The sequence below is a fragment of the Pan troglodytes genome, chromosome 2 (genome assembly GCF_028858775.2).
Source record: "Pan troglodytes isolate AG18354 chromosome 2, NHGRI_mPanTro3-v2.0_pri, whole genome shotgun sequence".
Taxonomy (NCBI): Eukaryota; Metazoa; Chordata; class Mammalia; order Primates; family Hominidae; genus Pan; species Pan troglodytes.
Genome location: NC_086015.1, coordinates 171,942,537 through 171,961,661, shown reverse-complemented (window position 1 = coordinate 171,961,661; position 19,125 = coordinate 171,942,537). Strand labels below are relative to the sequence as shown.

The following is a 19,125-nucleotide window of genomic DNA, read 5'->3' as shown; positions in this document are numbered from 1 at the left end:
GGTCTCCTATTTTTTTTTTAAAGCCAATAACCCATGTTGCATCCATTCCAAAAGATAGCTTGGGAGTTTCTTATAAACTTAAATATACACCCATCATATGACCTTGTGATTCCAGCCCTAGGTTTTTACTGAAGAGAAAAATGTTTTTTAAAACTATGTTCATATAAAAACCTGTATACAAATGTGTATAGCCGCTCTCTTCATAATTGCCAAAACCTGGAAACAACTTAAATGTCCTTCAAAGGGTGAATAATAAACCAACTATAGTATACCCATACTCATCAAAGAATAGAACTCTTCATATGAGCAACAACTTGGCTGAATCTTAATGGCATTATGTTGAATAAAAGGATACACACAGTTTAATTCCATTTATATGACATTCCCAAGAAAACAAAATTCCAGTGAGGGAGAACACATCAAGTAGATGTCAAAGGTTAGAGACGGGGAATAAGTGACAAGCCAAGGGTAGCACCAGGGAGTTTTCTGGGGTTGACAAAACTGTTCTTAATCATGATTCCAATGGTGGTTACAGAAATCTATATATTCACAATTAAAATTGATATGATTATATACTGAAAATGTTAATTTTACTGTCTAAGTAAAAAATAAATTAAGAGGCAAGATAACCCTCCCTAGATTCCACATTGTTCTCCATTTACTGCCACATTGCCTAATCCTTAGCAGCACTTGATACCATTGACCATTTACTTCTCCCAACTTTTTTTTATTTTATTCTTCAGAAAATCACATTATCCAAGTTGTCCTTAAACCTTACTGGACATTCTTCTTCAGTCTTTCCTGTCTCTGTGTCACATTCTTGTTACTTCATGTTGGAGTCTACAGTCTCAGTTTCCTCCTGCTTACTCCTCCAGACACCCTCCCTTTGTAGGTGACCCCATTCTTGCTCATGGCTTAAATACTGACATTTACATCTTGACAAGCTGCTCACTCAAGCTCTGACCACCATAAACTTCTAGAATTTTCTATTTAGTTAGGAAATAGAAACTACCTACATGTTATTTCTACTTGGCTCCTTAAACTTCACACAGCAGAAATAGAAGTTATGATTCAAACATACCCTATATCTCACCTCCAAACCTGTTCTTCTATTGGACTCCACATTTTGGTAAAAGACATTCGGATTCACCTGTTTTCTAAAGCCCCAAACCAAGAATTATTCTTGATTTTTCTTTTCCTCACATCCACATTAGGAATTCATCTCAGCTGTGTCTGCAAAATAAATCTCAAATCTACTGCTACTAGCTTAATTAAAGCCACCATCACTGCTCACCTGAATAACTCTAATCTTGCTTTTACAGACACTCCCTATTGTCCATTCCCTAGGGAGTAGCCACAGTAGTCCTTAAACAGTGAAAATCATATGATATTACTGTTTGTTCAAAACTACCCAATGCCTTCTCGTCACATTTGGAATAAAATCCAAACCCCTTGCGATGGCCAAGTCTGATTCTTCCCTTGCCCTGCCTACTGCTCTCACTGACTGTCTCTACACCTTGTTCACTCTTTTCCAGCCTACACTGGTTTTCTGTTTCCTAAAACATCAAGCTCAGCCTTACCTTGGGGTCTTAGTTATTACTGCTCCTTTTTCTTGGATCTTCTCATTGTATATTAACACTATATAAGGTGATAGTATACATTTCTTTGATTAATTTCCTGTTTTCTATCTCCTCTGTAGGAATTTAAGTTCCATAAAGGCAGGAACTTTTCCTGACTTGTTTATCATTGTATCTATAGTGTTAGGAACAGCACCTAGCACATGGTAGGTATTCAGTAAGCACTTGTTGAATAAATCAGTGGGTCTAATACACTGGCATCACACTCCCTCTAGGTGACAGTTAGCTGGAGGCAAGCAATCAAGCAACAGCTGTCCTCTCTAGGCCCAAAACTCCCTCTCCAGTTCAAAACAGTCCTTACAATTTCCTATCTTTTATGCTTAGCCTGTTTTACACATTTATATTTATTGCCTGTCTTGTGTTGGTGTTAGAGTTTTGATCCCTGGATTAGGTTATATTTAAAATACTGAAAACTATAATAAATTTGTAATATTAATTGATTTTTTCTGGGGGAAGAGAGGTGAAAGTATCCATTTGACAATTTTTACATAGGCTTCTCTTATTCATGCTCTTTTCCAGTGATATTGCATCAATACAGCTTTAGACTGCTGGTGGTAATTGGATTTGAATATAAATGATACCATGGTCACTTCTTTAAAGATATATGGGACTAAAAAAAGTGCAAACTCAGATCCATAACTACCTACCAGATGCAAGCTGAGATTTTGATTCTTTGATTCAGATGATAAAAAATGTTTTTATTATAGTACTTTAGAAATCATACTTAAAACATTTTTATAAGTAGCAAATATATTGTTTGCTTGCTAGATAAGATGTACATTAAATATGTGTGAAATAGTTAAACTATATTACATATTGCTTGGTAATTTGAAGGAAGTGTTCTGTATGTCGAATTTTCCAATTTCTAATTATAAGACAATGATAGCTAATTCATAGTACACTATGAAGATTCAATGGTTATACTGCAAAGTGTTTTGAGACCTGTTGAGAAAAAACTACATAAATATAAAACACTGTTCTCTAAAAAAGAAAAAAGCATCATTTCAAAATGTACTTTAGATGATGGGCACATAATTCATTGTTAAATATCATCATACTCGGCTGGGTGCAGTGGCTCACGCCTGTAATCCCAGCACTTTGGGAGGCCAAGGCGGGTGGATCACAAGGTCAGGAGATCGAGACCATCCTGGCTAACACAGTGAAACCCCGTCTCTTCTAAAAATACAAATAATTAGCTGGGCGTGGTGATGGGTGCCTGTAGTCCCAGCTACTCTGGAGGCTGAGGCAGGAGAATGGCGTGAACCCGGGAGGCGGAGCTTGCAGTGAGCAGAGACTGTACCACCACACTCCAGCCTGGGTGACAGTGGGAGACTCCATCTCAAAAAAAAATATATATATATATATATATATATAATATATATATATATCACATCATGGTCTAAAAGGACTTACTCCATCTATAGGTTTTGAAACAAGTCAAAAGACCAGTTTTCACTAGGAAAGGTTTGTATTTCAGTTAGTAAATATTGAGGTCTGGTGAGGACTGCAGAAAGAGCTTAGCCAAATATTCACAGAAGGAAAATAAATGTAAAAATAAACTTCTACCAAATGTATTCAACTTGAGAGCAAATTTCTTTCCCAAGTAAATTCTACAGAAAACCTGTATGTACCTCCTAACTTATCAATAATGACCCCCTCTTTCCTGATAACTGAGGAAGCACCAGTCAGATTACAAGAGGTTTAATTTCATACACTTGTAAAATATACTCATCCCCTAAACCTCTGGTCACATTAAAGCCAAAATATTTAAGGCAAAGAAAAATCCTTCCACACTTTTCTTGGCCTGAAAGGACTCCTTAGGGCATTAAAAAAAAAAAAGCCTGACTTCAGAGGAAGTTGTATCTTAATTAGTAGTCAAATTTCTCTCCCATCTTATTTAGTTTGCTCTTTAAAAGGCAAATATCATTGTAGCAAAAATGTAGTCTTTAAGCAATAAAAATATACCAACAGACCTTAAGGAGCGTAGAATTAAAGACACATAGAATTTTATGTCGGAAGGAAGAATGAGGAATTTAGTTACTCTAATAATATCTCTTCATGAAAGAGCTCAGGTAAGAAAGCTTAAATATTTATTTTATATATCACCATCTTTATTTGTTCCTTCATTAAAACTAATAAAGAGACATAACGTATATAAACACATGATGAAGCTGAAAGGATATTATATCTGAGGCAGGAAGACTCTAGTTCAAATTCTAGTTCAGTCACTTATTAATTTTCTGTCACTGAGTTCTTGACTTTGTCACTAAATGGATGATTGATTAATATGTGAAGAACTGAGAAAAGGCTCTTTGGGACTCGGACTCAAAATCAGCGTTTCTGTTTTGGTTCTACCAAGTGGGAAATGCCTACCAGTCATGCAGGTAGTGATGCGGAATAGTTTGGTATATTCATATGTAGTTAAAAGGAGAGCAGTTGGATAAATTTTACATTGAGAGAAGGGCCAGAGATGGAAAGAAATACTAGAAAAATGTAGTAACACAGAAGTGAAGAGTGTTTTGAGAAGAACTCTTTTGCTCTTCTTGAACTCTTTTGTTTGTTCAAAACTACCCAATGCCTTCTCGTCACATTTGGAATAAAATTCAAACCGCTTGCGATGGCCAAGTCTAGTATAATCTCATTGTTCCCTTTCCCTGCCTACTGCTCTCATTGACTGTCTCTACACCTTGTTCATTCTTTTCCAGCCCACACTGGTTTTCTGTTTCCTGAAACATCAAGCTCAGCCCTACCTTAGGGTCTTAGTTATTACTGCTCCTTTTTCTTGGATCTTCTCATTGCATATTAACACTATATAAGATAATAGTATACATTTCTTTGATTAATTTCCTGTTTTCTATCTCCTCTGTAGGAATTTAAGTTCCATAAAGGCAGGAACTTTGCCTGACTTGAGGGTAGTCAGAAGTGTTGAAAACTACTGAGAGGTCAATTAGGATAAAATTGAAGAAGCTACCATCCAATCTGGTAGCATAGAGGTCATGGGTGACAAGTGGCAGAGTAGAGATGAAAATTTGATTAGTATGGGCTGATGAGAGAATGCAAGATGAGAAAGAGGAGACATTGGCTATAGAGTCAGACATTAGCTTTTATGAAATATGGACTCATGTGAAAGTACTTTAAAGACAGAAGATACTTGGCCATGTTGTTATGCTGATGAAAATGATGCAGAAGAAAGAACTGATAATTCGGAAAAGAGGGAAATAATTGCAAAAGCAAAGATCTTCAGATGTGAAGAGAGAATGGAACCCAAAGCTCCATGGAGAAGATGACCTTTGATAGTAATAGGGCTACCTGCTTCATATTAATAGGACTGAAGCTTTTCCATGTGAATCTATGGGAGACTTAGGTTTAATTGTTACCTTGGATGACAGTTTGCATTTATTATTTGATGACCTAAGAGATGAGATGAGGACAAAGGTCAAAAGGAGGGTGATATAAAGTTTTGGAAGAGAAAGAGATGTTAAACACTTATTTTGATGAGGGTAAAAGTAGACATATTCTGACAGTATGTTTGTCCACCAATGCTGCTTAATCATTTAAGATTTATGATCCTGAATTTAAAGCAAAACCAGTTACCATGGTTATGTTTTCAACATAGTAAAATTTACCTGGTAAAGTATAGTCGTGAACTGGAAAAAGAAGGAAGAAGTCACTGAGAGAAAGATAGAGTCTGAAGATGAAGAAGAAGATGAAGAAGAAAAATGAATTGTTGATGTACCAAGACCTCTGTCTCTTGATGTACTGAGACAGAGATGGAGAAATCAGCCATAAAAATAAGAAAAAAAAAACTGCCATTTAGAAAAGGACAGAAGTAGAGATGGATGAGGATGGAAAATGTTGAGGTAGAAAACATTGAACTTGAGGAAATTTGTATCAGATAGATTAAAGCTTAGTAAAGTAGAAAGTGTGCTCATCTACAGATTAAGTAGTGGACCAGTGGGGATGACGTGTGAGGAGAACATAGTTGTAATAGCAACTATAGCTAATCGCTCAGCATATTAACATTTTAATATGTTCCTAAAAAGGGATATATTTAGTTGTATAACTGAGCCTAGGGAGGAAGATGCTAAGGTTATATGATATGGATCATGAATGTTTTGAAGAGAAGGGATAGGGAAATGAATCAGTGGAAGAAAAGACAAAGCAGGAAGCAGCTGCTCAATAGGCATAATGAAAGGAAATGAGGGAGGGAGGGGGAGGGCCAATGTGGAAGATTCTCATTAGAACATCCAATGCATGAGGCATGGTATTGCAGCTTAGAGCTGCTTCTTGTACGGTGGTTCCTTCACTCCTGCTCATTCCTTTCTCTTGAGTTTTACAATGGAGTTATTAGTGTTCAATAAATATTGCATGGCAGAACTGATAAAGGAAGGCAGAATTTTCACAAAGATCTATGAACCCAACAAAGCCCCAAGTCAGAAAACCTGAGGCTTAACCCTTGCTAATGACACTACAGATTATTTTGCAAACCATTTTCCATTGACTCTGGGCCTCCGTTTTCTCACCTATAAAATAAAGGGGTTGGATTTTTAAGCCTCCATCCACATCCTTCTCAGGAGCTCCTGCTTTAGCAAGACACACAATGTAATTCTCTTATGTATTACTCATGTTTAATACCTGTAAAATGCCACACATTCCCTGGGCTGTGACTGTTGCCAATTACTGTAACATTGTTTTCTATCAGCTCCCAGCTCAAAGCCAGTTTGGCAAGCACAAGTGAAAGATCCCATAGAGTTTACACAGCAGTGGCCACAGTAAGAAAGACCTTCAGCACACTCATTTATATCTGCAGGAAGACAGACACAACAGCTATGTCTTAGGAGCTATAATGATGACTTTTTGACAAACTACAATAATGGACTAATGCACCTGCTCCCACTTGACCCCCACCCCCAACATCCACTGTAACAGTAAGTACCACATAGGTTCCATATTCTTTATATAAAGGAGTATTTGTGAATAAGCTGACTGCTTATGACATTACCACTAGTGTTGGTCTTATGCTCTCAAACACTTCTATTAGAACCTAATAGTATCTATTAATAAGAAAAAAAGAGAAAATGAAACAAAAATGGGCCTAATCTATTCCTTATAATGCAGGGAAGAAGTCATTGTAATTTGTCTTTAGGACTATCTCTTTGATTTACATTAGTATGTGTGGCCACGGGCAAGGCAGATAAGGGGCCTTCATATTTAGCAATCCATGGTTTCTGTTATACATGTGATTGTCACAAGGGAATGCCACTTAGATAATGATACCCTCTCTCTCCTGATATCAGTAGTCAATTCTATTCAGTGTATGTAATTTCAGTTGTGTGGCTCAGGCGATCTCTCCTTCCTCCCTTTAAGGGGATAGGTCTCACATTTTTTTAAACGGGTTCTTCCTCCATACTACATATCATCCCCACCAGGGTGCTTAAGAGAAATACTCATTCTTCTAATGTATTTGTAATAGAATAGGCAGGCAGTAATTCTGAGGATAGATTTTCTATAAATAATGTATCAGATGTTAAAATAAGAGTGTGAAAGTCAGTAGACAGATAAATATACATATCTATATCTATGTCTGCAAACATTTGTCAGTTTTCCTCAAATATTTATTTAAGATGATCCTATTCTGTGCCAGGTGCTGAGCTAGATAGGTGCTGTGGAAACAGAGGACCAAAGCAGAAATGTTCTCTGTTAGAAAAGTGTGTTTAAAAAATCCAGAGAAAATATCATCTTAATTTCAACCTAAAGAAAAAAATGAAAACACAAATTTCCATTACTAATTATTTTTCGTAATTTTTATCAGTCCCATAAGTCATAATTACTTTTGTAATTACTCCAAATAAATAGTTTCTCATTTCATGAAAATATCATGATAAAAATGATTTCTCATTTCATGAAAATATCATGATAAAAAAAGTGATTTCTCAAAAGTTATTAAAATGAGACTTTTGACAAGACTGCCCCAGAGAAATTACTTAATGTATCAGTTCTTGTGAGGGAAGAATTTGTCACTTTCATCTTTGAATTAAAGTATGTCTGTTTTGCTAGTTCTAGGAAAGATAAATGTGTGATTTTGTATTTATAGAGTTCTTTCTTTTTTGTTTTAATTATTCCTGACTTCTGAAAACACTCATTTACATATACTTGCTTTTCAAAGGTTATCCCCACCTTCTGTAGCCTATAATAAAAAACTTCCTGTGTGGCTATAGAAGATTTTGAAATATTAATTCTGGAATTCACTTCAGAATGAGAAACAAAACGTATTAAGTCTGGAACTATCCTATGTCATTTTTTAAAATGTTACTAAGAATTTCACTGAAGTTTTATGGTATAAAAATAGCTTTCAAATGATCAAATAAGAATTTAAATGTTCCTTTTTAAGAATAAATGAAAACACCTTTTCTCCTAGCTGTTCTGACTATTCAAAACTGAATTACCACAAAATTTCAAACAATTACACAATTAATCCTTCAGTTTCAGTCTCCTACCTTCACAAATGTTTTTATCTTCAGGCAGCTGGTACCCTGCATGACAGGCACACCTGGCTGTGCCATTCTCACTCTGACATATGTGAACACATCCATTCCCACCTGTGCAGGGGTCCATTTCTGAAAGCAATTAAGCAGCAATAGTGTATAATTCATTGAGTTCAGAAAGATGTACAGAGTGAAAGGATGGACTAAGAAAGGAAAAGAGACCACTGGGACCAATGTGTTTCTCACATAAAGATGGTAAAGACTCCAGAGAGTCCTTTCCTACTTTCATGTGAAACCCATTTAAAGCAAGCCTTTTAAAAATGTTTGCACAGCTGTTATTTTTAGTTTTGTTATTTATTTGTATATAACAGTTTTACATATTTTGGGGGTACATGTGATATTTTGAAAACTGTATACAATGAATAATAACCAAATCAGGGTAATTGGGATATCCCTCACCTCAAACATTTATATTTTATTTGTTTGGGGAATATTAAAGTTCTTTTCTTCTAGCTATTTTTAAAAATGCAATAAATTATTGCTAACTATAATTTGCCTACTGTACTCTTTTACACTAGAACGTATTCCTTCTATCCAACCATGTCTTTGTACTCCGTAACCAACTTCTCTTCATCTCCCCATCCCTCTTCCCTTCCCAGTCTACCCTCTACCTCCATAAGACCCCCTTTTATAGCTCCCACATAAGAATGAGAACATGTGATATCTGTTGTTGTGAGCCTGGCTTATTTCACTTAACATAATGACCTCCAGTTCTACACATCCTGCTGCAAATGATAAGGTGGAAATTTATGCTCATGAGTTGAGAGACTTAATATTGTTAAAATCTGTATACAAGGTCAGGCTTGATTCCAATGACATTCTTCACAGAAATAAAAAAAACATAAAATATGTATAGAACCACAAATGTCCCTGAATAGCTAAAATCATCCTGAGCGAAAAGAAGAAAGCTAGAAGCATCACAAGCTCTGATTTCAAATTATACTACACAGCTATAATAACCCAAACAGCATGATATTGGCATAAAACAGACACCTAGACAAATGCAACAGAATAGAGAATCCAGAAGTAAATCCATACACTTACACTCAGTTGGTTTTTGACAAAGATATCAAGAACATGCATGGGGGAAAGGACAGTCTCTTTAATAAATGGTGCTGGATAAACTGGATATTCATATGCAGAAAAATGAAACTAGATCTTTATCTTCCACCACATGCAAAAATCAACTAACAATGGGTTGAAGACTTCATTATAAGACTTGAAACTATGAAACTACTAAAACACTAGGAAAATGCTACAGGACATTGGTCTGAGCAAAGATTTTGGGGGGTAAGATCTCAAAAGCACAGACAACACAACAATAGACAAATGGAATTACAATAAGCTAAAAAGCTTTTGCACAGCAAAGAAAACAATCAATAAAGTGAAAAGACAACCTACAGAATGCGAGAAAATACTTACAATCTATTGGTCTGACAAGAGATTAATAACCAGCATATGTAAGGAACTAACAAATCAATAGCAAAAAAACAAAAAATCAATGCAATTAAAAATGGGCAAAAGATCTGAATGGACATTTCTCAAAAGAAGATATACAAATGGCCAAGAAGTATATGAAAAACTATTCAATATCACTGATTGTGAGGGAAATACAAATGAAAATCACTAGGAGATATTACCTACCCCAGTTAGAATGGCTGTTATCAAAAAGACAAAAAGTAACAAATGCTAGTGAGGATGTGGAGATAGGGGAATGCCAGTACACTGTTGGGAGGAATCTAAAGTAGTACAGTAACTATAGAAAACAGTGTAGAAGTTCCTCAATAAACTGAAAATGGAACTGCCATATGATCCAGCAATCCCACTGCTGGGTATACATACTCATAAAAAGGAAATCAGTATGTTGAAGAGGTACCAGTATTCCCACTTTTATTACAGCACTATTCACAACAGCCAAGGTATGGAATCAAACTAAGTGTCTATCAGTGGATAAAAAGACAAAGGAAATGTGGTTTACATATATAATGAAATAATATTCAGCCATAAAACCCTTTTTCATTTTGGATCTGAACCCTCAAATGTGAACAAATTAAATGTAGATCAAAGCCGAAGTGGTGTTTGCTTAATTGCACTCTTCTCCAAAGTTTATCTCCTGCCCTGCGGTACCCAAGTTAGGTAAAGAGTCAGCAGGAACTCCTTCTGACTCCTCTGCTCTTTTTCCCAGTCTTTCCCTATCTTTTCTCCTTTGCACAGCAGGATCATTCATAGATAAAATCTACTACCTTCTCTAGGTTTCCTCTGACTTTGGATAAGAGGTGACAGTGTGAGGAAAAGGAAGACTGGAGAGATGTGTGAGGGCCCTCGCTACAGCTGCTGTGGGGATAGTGATAAAGAAGTTAAAATCCCATTGGATTAAGTAAGCTAGCCTTTCTCCCCTTTACTTGTTCCTGTTTCAATGGATGTTAGTAATATTCTCTGGAAGTTCAAAGTAATGGGCGGCCACACATCCTATGAGGATTACCTCCACACACTGCTTATTTGTCAGTCATTCTGGTCTGATTCTATGAATCCAGGCTTGTCTATCTTACAGACTGCTAGAGTGGGGCAAGATAATTTCCAATCCTGCTCCTCTCCCATACTTTTAAAAAACAATGCAGGGTGTAAAAAGAAAAACAATATATATGGTCAACCTGCCCCACATTTATCCAGTTTCAACCCAACTATTATGATACATAAATGCTTTCATCAGTTTCTTGTGAATGTTTCTAGACATTCTTTATGGAAATATAAGTAATACAGAACAATATACATTGTTCTACTCCTTGCTTTTTTTGATAGAGAGGGATTGAGTTGAATCTGCAGATTAATTTGGGGAGTATTGCCATTTAAACAATAGGATGTCTGATCTATGAACATAAGATATCGTTCCATTTGTTTAGATTTTTACTTCAGAAATGTTTCCTAGTTTTCAGTATATCACTTTTGCACTTATTAAATTTGTTCTTATGCATTTTTTTCTTTTTGATGCTGTGGTAAATGGAATTGTTTCTTAATTTCACTTCGGCATGCTCTATGCTAGTATATTAAAATATAATTTTTTGTGTTCATCTTGTATCATGCAAATTTGTTGAATTTTTATTAGTTCTAATAGTTTTTAAAAGTATATTTTTAAGAATTTTCTATACACAAAATCATGTCATCTGCAAACAGATATTTTATGTTTCTTTCAATAGTGATGCCTGCTATTTGTTAGTTTATTTATTTATTTGTTTATTTTGACACAGGGTCTCACTCTGTTGCCCAGGCTGAAATTCAGTGGTGTGATCATGGCTCACCACAGCCTCTATCTTCAGGGCTCAAGTAATCCTCCCACCTCAGCCTCCTGAGAAGCTAGGACTACAGACATGTGTCACCATGCCCAGCTAATTTTTGTATTTTTTGTAGAGATGAGATTTCTTCATGTTGCCCAGACTGGTCTCGAACTCCTGGTCTCAAGTGAGCCACGCACTTTGGTCTCCCAGATTGCTGGGATTACAGCCATGAGCCACCCTGCCCAGCCACATGCTTTTTATTTTCTTATCTCATTGCTCTGTCTGGAACCTCTAGTACTATGTTGAATAGAAGTGATGTGAACATACATCCTGTCTTATTCTTGATTTTAGGGGGAAAGCTTTGATTATTTCACAATTAAGTGTGATGTGAGCTGTGGGTTTTTAATAGATTCCCTTACCAGGTGAGGAAGTTCTTTTATATTTCTAGTTTGTTCAGTGATCTTATCACGAAACTTTGTTGGATTTTGTCAAGTGCTTTTTTCTGTATCTATTGAGATGATCATATGGTTTTTGTCCTTTATTCTATTGACATGGTGTATTACACTGTTTTCAGATGTTGAATGAACGTGTTTTCCTGAGATAAAATCCACCTGACCATAGTGTATAATTAATCCTTTGCATATGTTGTTGGATTTAGTTTCCTAGTATTTTGTAGAAGATTTTTACATCTATACTTATAAAAAATATTAGTCTGTGGCTTTTTTTCTTGTGATATCTTTGTATTATTTTGTATCATGGCAACTTTGGCCTAATGGAATGAGGTAGGAAGTGGTCTCTCTTCTTCTATATTTTGGAGAAATTTGTGAATAATTTATATTAATTTTTAAATATTTGGTACAATTCACTAAAACAATTTGGGCCTCGGTTTTCCTTTGTGAGAAGTTTTAAAATAATTAACCCAATCTCTACTTATGATATGTCTAATCTGAGAAACTAATTTCTCAGATTTTCTATTTCTTGAGAAGGTAGTTCCAGTAATTCATGTCATTCTAGTAATTTGTCCATCTGTTATCTAATTTGTTAACCTACAATTGCTCAAAGGATTCCTTTTTCCTCTTTTTTGTTCCGTATGGTCAGTAGAGAGGTCCTTTCATTTTTGATTTCAGTAATTTGAATCTTCCCAGTTTTTAAACACACATCTAACTTGAGGTTTTGCATTTTACTGATCTTTTCAAACAATGTAATTTTGCTATCATTGATTTTCTCTGTTGTTTTTCTGTTTTTTACTTTATTATTAACCATCTATACTAATCTTTATTATTGCTATCCTTCTACTAGTTCTAGGTTTAGTTTGATCTTGTTTCTCCAGTGTTTCAGGGTGGGAAGTGAATTGATTGATGTAGAATCCTTTTTCTTTTTTACTACAGGCATTGGCAGCTATAATTTCTCTTTATCACTGTATAGCTACATTTCATAAGTTTTGGTGAATTGGGTCTTATTTAGACTCTTCTGAAAGTGTTGTCTAATTTTTCTCATGATTTCTTCTTTGACTCATTGCTTATTTTAAAATGTGCAAGTTACTTTTCTTAGGTGTTATTTTTTTAGAGCACTTTTAGTTTTGTAGCAAAATTGCGAGGAAGGTACAGAGATTTCCCATATACCCCCTGCTGTCACACATACATGCATACACACATACATAATCTTCCTTATTATCAACATTACCCAACAGTATGGTACGTTTGTTACAATTGATAAACCTACATTGATGCATTATGGTCACCCAAAGTCCTTAGTTTACATCAAGGTTCACTCTTGGTGTTGAACATACTTTGGGTTGGGATAAATATATAATGCAATGTATCCACCATCATAATATCATACAGAGTATTTTCACTATTCTGAAAATCCTCTGTTCTGCCTCTCTGTTCCAATCACTGATCTTTTTACTATCTCCACAGTTTTGCCTTTTCCATAATATAATATAGTTGGAATCATGTGATATGTAGCCTTTTCAGATTGGCTTCTGTCACTTAGTAATATGCATTTAAGATTCCTCCATGTTTTTTATAGCTTGCAGCTCGTTTCTTTTTAGGGCTGTATAATATTCCATTGTTTGGATGTACCACGGTTCATTGATATAATCACCTATTGAAGGACATCTCGATTGCTTCCAAGTTTTGGTAATTATAAGTAAAGCAGCAGTAAACATCTATGTGCAGATTCTTCTGTGGGTGTAAGTTTTCAGCTCCTTTGATTGGATATAAAGGAGCATTATTACTGGATGATTATTGCTGGATCATGTGGTAAGAATATGCTTAGTTTTGTAAGAAACCACCAAATTGTTTTTCAAAGTGCCTATATTATTTTGCTTTCCCACCAGCAATGAATAAGAGTTCCAGTAGCTCCACATCCTCATCAGCTATTGATATAATCACTGTTTTGAAATTTGGCCATTCTAATAAGTGCGTAGTGGTATTTCATTGTTGTTTTAATTTGTGTTTCCCTAAAGATATGATGTGAAGCATCTTTTTATATGTTCATTTTTCATCTGTATATCTTCTTTGGTGAGGTGCTTCTTAAGATATTTAAACCATTTTTAATTGGGTTGTTTATTTGCTTATTGTTGACTTTCAAGTGTCCTTTGTATATTTTAGATAAGTTTTTTAATCAGATACATCTTTTGCAAATATTTTATTTTAGTATTAGCTTATCTTCTCATTCTCTTGACATTGCCTTTTGTAGAGCAGAAAATTTCAATTTTAATACAGTCTAGCTTATCAATTATTTCTCTCATGGAAGATGTTTTGTTGTTGTATCTAAAAAGTGATTGCCAAAGCCAAGGCAATTTAGATTTTCTCCTATGTTTTCTTCAAGGAGTTTTATAGTTTTGCATTTTACATTTAGATCCATGATCTATTTTGAGTTAATTTTTGTGAAGAGTGTAAGGTCTACATCTTTTATTTTATCTGTCTTTTATTATTATTATTTGCATGTGAATGTCTAGTTGTTTCAGCATTATTTGTTGAAAAGACTATCTTTTTTTCATTGTATTGCCTTTGCTCATTTGTCAAAGGTCAGTTGATGTCTTTGTGTGGGTCTACGTCTGGACTCCCTGCTCTGTTTCACTGATCTATTCATCTATTCTTTTACCAATACCATGTTATCTAGAATACTGCAGCTTTATTGTAAGTCTTTAAGTTGGGTCTTGTCAGTCCTCCAATTTTGTTTTTCTCCTTCAATATTACATTGGGTATTTGGGGTCTTTTCTCTCTCTATATACATTTTAGAATTAGTTTTTCAATATCCACGAAATAATTTCCTGGAATTTTTATTGAGATTGCATTGGAACTTCATCAAATCGGGAAGAACTAACATCTTGACAATCTTGAGTTTTTCTATCCATGAACATAAAATATTTAATTACTTAGTTCTTTGATGTTCATCAGTTTTGTAGTTTTCTGCATGTAGATTTGGTATTATATGGTTAAATTAAAATTTCACTTGTTCATTGCTATATATAGGAAAACAATTTACTAAGCTTATTCTTCATATTCTGCAATCTTGGTATAATCACTTATTAGTTCCAGGAGAGTTTTTTACTCTTATTTTGCATTTTCAACATTGATGATCATGTCATCTGTGAACGAAGACAATTTTATTTCTTACTTTCCAATTTGTAGACTTTTTATCTGCTTTTCATGTTTTATTGCATTAGCTAGGAATTCCAGCACAATATTGCAAAGAAGTGGTGAGAGAGGATCCTTGGTTTGTTTTTGATATTAGTGAAAAAGTTTACAGTTTCTTATCATTAAGTATGACGTTAGCTGTAGGATTTTTGTAGATTGTTTTTATCAAGTTGACAAAGTTTCCCTTTATTCCTAGTTTACTGAGAATTTTTATTATATTGGTTTTGTCAAATGCTTTTCCCCCAGTCTATTGATATGATCATGTAATTTTTCTTTTTTAGCCTGTCAGTGTGATGGATTGCATAATTTATTTTCAGATGTTGAACCAGTCTTGCCTGCATGCAATAAATCCCACTTGATTGTGGTGTGTAATTTTTTATACATTGTTGGATTCTATTTGCTAATGTATTTTGAGGATTTTTGCATTTATGTTTATGAAAGATATTGGTTTGTTCTTTAGTTTTCTTTTCTTGTAATAATCTTATCTGGTAATGATGGTCTTATTGGAAGAATTAGGCTGTATTCCTTCTGCTAACATCTTCTGAAAAATATTAAAGATAATTTGTATAATTTCTTCTTTAAATGTTTGGTAGAACTCACCAGTGAACCCATCTGGCCTACTGCTTTCTGTTTTGGAAGGTTATTAATTGATTCAATGTTTTGCTAGACCTGGGACTATTCAGATTATCTATTTCTTCTTGTGTGAGTTTTGGCAAACTATGTCTTTCAAGGAATTGGTTCATTTCATCTAAGTTAGCAAATTTTTGCATATAAAGTTGCTCATAGTACTCTTCTTCTTTTTTTTTTTTTTGAGATGGAGTCTCACTCTGTCATCCAGGCCGGAGTGCAGTGGCCCAGTCTCGGGTCACTGCAAGCTCCACCTCCTGGGTTCATGCCATTCTTCTGCCTCAGCCTCCCAAGTAGCTGGGACTACAGGGGCCCGCCACCACACCCAGCTAATTTGTGTGTGTGTGTGTGTGTGTGTGCATGTGTGTGTGTGTGTGTGTAGTAGAGATGGGGTTTCACGGTGTTAGCCAGGATGGTCTTGATCTCCTGACCTTGTGATCCACCCTCCTCGGCCTCCCAAAGTGCTGGGATTACAGGTGTGAGCCACCACGCTTGGTCTGTTCATAGTATTCTTTAATTATGCTTTTAATGTTCAAGCAATATATAGTGATATCCCCTATTCCTTTTTGATAATAGTAATTGATGTCTTCTCTCTTTGTTTTTAGTTATCTTGACTAGAGCTTAGTGATTTTATTGATCTTTTCAAGAACCAGCTTTTGGTTAAATTTTTTTTTCTATTGATTTTATGTCTTGAATTTCATTAATGACTCCTCTAACTTTTTTATTTCTATTTTTCTGCTTACTTTGGATTTAATTTGCTCTTCAAGTTTTCTAAAGTGGGAACTTAGATGTTCGACTTTAGATCTTTCCTTTTTTCTAATATATGCATTCAATGCTGTAAATATCTCCCTGAGCACTGCTTTTGCTATATCCCACATGTTCTAATAAGATGTGTTATTTTACTATCCAACAGTGTAAATGTATTAAGTTGTGTTAGACTATGGATATTCAAAGTGATTATTTGTATACTTGAATTAATATTTGCCATATTTGTTGCTGTTTCCTTTTGCTGCATTTGTTCTTTGTTCCTATGTTTGTTTTCTGCTCTTTGCCTTTTGTGGTTTTCATTGAGCATTTTACGATTCCATTTTCTCTTCTTTCTGAGCACATCAGTTATACTTCTTTCTTTTTACACTTTTTAGTGGTTGCCCTAGTTTGCAATATACATCAAATCCAAGTCCACTTTCAAATAACACTATTCTGCTTCACAGGTAGTATGAGTACCCTATAATAACAAAATAATCTTGATACTTCTTTTCCATTCTTTGTATCATTGCTATTATTCATTCCAATTACACATAAGCATATAAAAATCTATATATATATTAGAATACATAAGCAAATACACTATTGCTATTATTTCGAACAAACTATTATCTTTTAGATTAAGAAGAAGAAAAATGTTTTTATTTTACTGTTAGTTATTTTTTCCAGTGTTATTTCTTTCTTTATGATGATCCAAGTTTTTGAGCTATATTATTTTCCTTCCCTATCCTTTTCTTGCAAAGCAGGTCTAGTAGCAACAAACCACTGTAATTTTTGTTTATCTGAGAAAATCTTTATTTCTCCTTCACTTTTGTAGTGTAATTTCACAGAGTACAGAATTCTAGGTTGGCGAGATTATTTTTTTTTCCCACTCAAGACATTAAAAATTTTACCCTACTCTCCTCTTGCTTGCCTGGTTTCAGAGGAGAAGTTGGATATAATTCTCATCTTTGTTCCTCTAAAAATAAGGTGCTTTTTTCCTCTTACTTCTTTCAGAATTTTTTTTAATATTTGATTTTAGCACTTATCCTGCTTCATTTTCCCTTAGCCTTCTGGATCTGTGATTTGGTGTCTGACATTAATTTGGGAAAATTCTAAAGCATTATTGTTTTAAATATTTCTCCAGTTTATTTCACTTTTTTTCTCCTTCTAGTGTTCTGTTTCTGTTTATGTTACACCTTTTATAGTTGTCACACACTCCCTGAATATTCTGTTCTGTTTTTTTTTTGTTTTTGTTTTTTTCTATTTTTTGGTTGTTCTTGAAGCAGCATCATTGTCTGGGGTAAATACCTAAGGTTCGTTGTCTCATGCCAGAGAAATCTAGGACAAGAAGTGAGTTTAACAGTGGAAGTTTAATAGGCAAAAGAAAGAGAATAGCTCTCTCTCCTGCAGAGAGAGAGGGGCTCCCAAGCAGGTCTTCCAGTTTTGTGATGAAATGCACAGGTTTTTATAGACAAGCTTGAGAAGGCGGTGCCTGATTTACATGGGGCCCAAAAGATTGGTTGGTTGGACCAGGTGTGTCATTTACATAGCACATGAAGAAGCTGGCTACCCCACCCTAATCTTTTTATCATGCAAATGAGTTCTCTACCTGGCCTGTGCCATTACATCTGTTCCTTACAGTTCACACAGTTGACAAAGGAAAGGGAAGATGGAGTCCCATGTTGAACATGCCTGGCCTCCAGGTAGCCTTTTTCTATTGTCAAAGCTGCTGGCATTTACCCGTGAAAGCTTCTAGCTTGCTTTTCTACATCTGCAGTTTGATTTTTCAGGCTGCATTTTGCTAGAAACAAAAATGATTTGAGGCTGCTTTTTGTTAAAAGGGAAGCCTTACAGAGGACTTTCTTACTGTGATGGTTAATACTGAGTGTCAACTTGATTGGATTGAAGCATGCAAAGTATTGATCCTGGGTATGTCTGTGAGGGTGTTGGTGTTGCCAAAGAGATTAACATTTGAGTCAGTGGGCTAGGAAAGGCAGACCCACCCTTAGTCTGGGTGGGCACCATGTAATCTGCTGCCAGCGCAGCCAGAATGTAAAGCAGGTAGAAAAATGTGAAAAGCCTAGACTGGTTTAGCCTCCCAGCCTACATCTTTCTCCTGTGCTGCATGCTTCTGCCCTCAAACATCAGACTCCAAGTTCTGCAGCTTTGGGACTCAGACTGGCTTCCTTGCTCCTCAACTTGCAGATGGCCTATTGTGGTACCTGGTGATGGTGTGAGTTAATATCACTTAATAAACTCCCATATATATATATATACACACACATATATACATACACATATATATACACACACATATATATACACACATATATATACACATATATACACACATATATATATACGTATATATATACATATATATATATACGTATATATATACATATATATATATTTCCTATTAGTCCCTCTAGAGAACTCTGACTAATACACTTACCCTCACTGCCTAAATAATTTCTTTTTAGCTATTGTATCATCTTCATTACTTGTTGTTTTGAAGGTTTTTATTGTTATAGCCTCAAGCTCAGAGATTCTTTCCTCAGCTGTGTCCATTCTACTAATAAGCTCATCAAAGGAATTCTTCACTTCTGTCACAGTGTATCTGGAATTGGTGGGTTCTTGGTCTCATTGA

The 19,125-nt window shown here is 35.1% G+C and overlaps 1 protein-coding gene across 5 annotated transcripts in view; it reads right to left on the bottom strand.

Annotated features, from left to right (window-relative positions):
- The window catches only part of LOC134809620 (putative EGF-like and EMI domain-containing protein 1), a 704,739-nt gene that overhangs the window by 158,447 nt on the left and 527,167 nt on the right, over positions 1–19,125 (bottom strand). For 3 of the 5 annotated variants that reach the window (XM_063807319.1, XM_063807322.1, XM_063807321.1), the window contains exons 1-2: positions 8,135–8,665; positions 6,273–6,441 (exon numbers count right to left, since the gene is read on the bottom strand). The exons of the other annotated variants lie outside the window; for them this stretch is intronic. The gene's annotated coding sequence lies outside the window, so the exon portion shown is untranslated. Of the gene's footprint in view, positions 1–6,272; positions 6,442–8,134; positions 8,666–19,125 lie in introns of those variants that run through there. 5 annotated transcript variants of the gene reach the window in all.